Here is a 2041-nt window from a genome sequence, read left to right as displayed (position 1 = left end):
GAGGAACTGGGGGAAGGGCTTCTTGAGTCTCTGGATTTTTTCTTCGCCTCCTACCCTCACCGTTTCACCCCTTTTTCAACAACATCCTGGCAACTGCTGGGGAATGGATCCAGGAGGTCACTCAGCCCCCATCCCCCTTCAGGCAGGGCTTGAGCCCGCGAAGAAGGAAGGATGGTCCTGAGAACACCATGTGCAGAGATGCAGCGGACTCAGAGGGCTCGGCCGGCGCCAGGACTGAGTGCTCACGTGGCTGTGGTGTGGCCTGAAGCTGCCAGAGACGGCGGCTGTGGCTGCCACAGAGGCGAGAAGCACCTGGGAAGTGGCTCACCTCATCTGACCCTGAGCGCTTGACTGGATTGCGGACCGAACTCGCTGCTGCCCCCTAGCGGCGGAGGCTGAACATGCTCCCTTCGAGGCTGAAATGCTCACTCAAATAATAGTAATAATAGTGATTTTAATTATAGCTAATACTCATAGAGACCTTACCATTGGTCAGCATTCTTCTAAGCGCTTTATTATATATTACTTCCATCTTCATAACAGCCCTGTGAGGTAGGTATTATTATTATCTTCATTTTACAGATGAGGGAACTGAGGCCCAAAAAGACTTGTGTCCCGTCTCCCCCTTCCTCTCTATCCTCACCTTCTTCTGCTCGCCCCCCTCACTCACTCTGCTCCAGCCACACTGGCCTCCCTGCTGTTCCCTGAACATACCAGGCATATTCCACTTCAGGGCCTCTCATAATCTGTTCCTTTTGCCTGGAGCACCCTTATCCACACAGCTTGTTCCTTACCTCCTTCAAGCTTTTGCTCAAACGTCATCTGATCACCCTATTTAAAATTGCAGTTGCCTCTATTCCCCTCACTCTGCTCTACTTTTTATTTTATCCACAGTACTTATCACCAACAACATACTATATACATATGTATTATATTAATTGCTTATTTTTTATCCTTTTCTAAAATGTAAGACAAGAGCATGAATATTTGTCGGCTTTATTAATTTATCCCAAGCCCCTCACATAATACTTGGCACATAACACGTGCTGAATATACATTTGCTAAATAAATGAAGGAAATACTGAACTTTATTCTAGGAGCTATTGAAATGGGATGCTTTTGAAAGGTTTTTAACTCAGAATGAAAAAACTACATGCTTTTTTTTTTTCATTGTGGTGAAAATACACATAACAAAACATGTCTCAACCATTTCTACATGTACAGTTCAGTGACACTGAGTACATTATTCAAGTTGTGCAACCATTCTCGCTATCCTTTTTACATCCTGATTTAGGAAATAATATTGGAGTTATTATTCCCTGTCCTTGAGCATAGAGAATGTGACCCAGCTGGAGCTGGGCTCGCAAGGACTCACAAGGACACATCAACTGGGCCCTGAAGTATAAAGACAATAGCTAAGATAATCTTGGAAAATATCTTTTAGGGAATCTTACATATAAACCATTCAAACAGAACAGAAAAGACTTTCCGCTCTTATCTTTTTCTACTAGCATTTAATTAATAGAAAATTTGTTGGATCAATGCAGACCCTCCTGACTGTCATTACTGAAACCTGTACCAATGATTGTTAAGAAAGAATTCAAAATTCTAGCCAATGTGTGAAAAGGTGAAACTTTCGATGGTTTTGCCCATTTTGTAATGTTAATATATACTGATGACTCTAACGTTCCTTGGACTTGGGCAGACATGGCTCTAGCAGCATGCTTGTCTGTTTTCCCACTTTTGTCTGTTCTGTAAAATTTCCTAGGATTTGGGCAGACATGGCTCTGGCAGCATGCTTGTCTGCTTTCCGCTTTTGCCTTTTTGGATATATGTGGAATAAAACTTTCTTTTTGCTTTACTAAACTTTGTGATTTTTTTTCCCTACAACAATCCTTATTTTTTTAAGGCTGTCTGACTGTTGTGTGGAGAATGATCTTGGGGTTGTTGCTGTTGTTGTTAGGTGTCGTCGAGTCAGTTCCAACCCATACAGACCCTATATACAACAGAACAAAACACTGCCCAGTCATGTGCCATCCTC

Source organism: Trichechus manatus, unplaced genomic scaffold (assembly GCF_000243295.1).
Source record: "Trichechus manatus latirostris isolate Lorelei unplaced genomic scaffold, TriManLat1.0 scaffold00170, whole genome shotgun sequence".
Taxonomy (NCBI): Eukaryota; Metazoa; Chordata; class Mammalia; order Sirenia; family Trichechidae; genus Trichechus; species Trichechus manatus.
Note: the sequence above shows the minus strand (reverse complement) of the source record.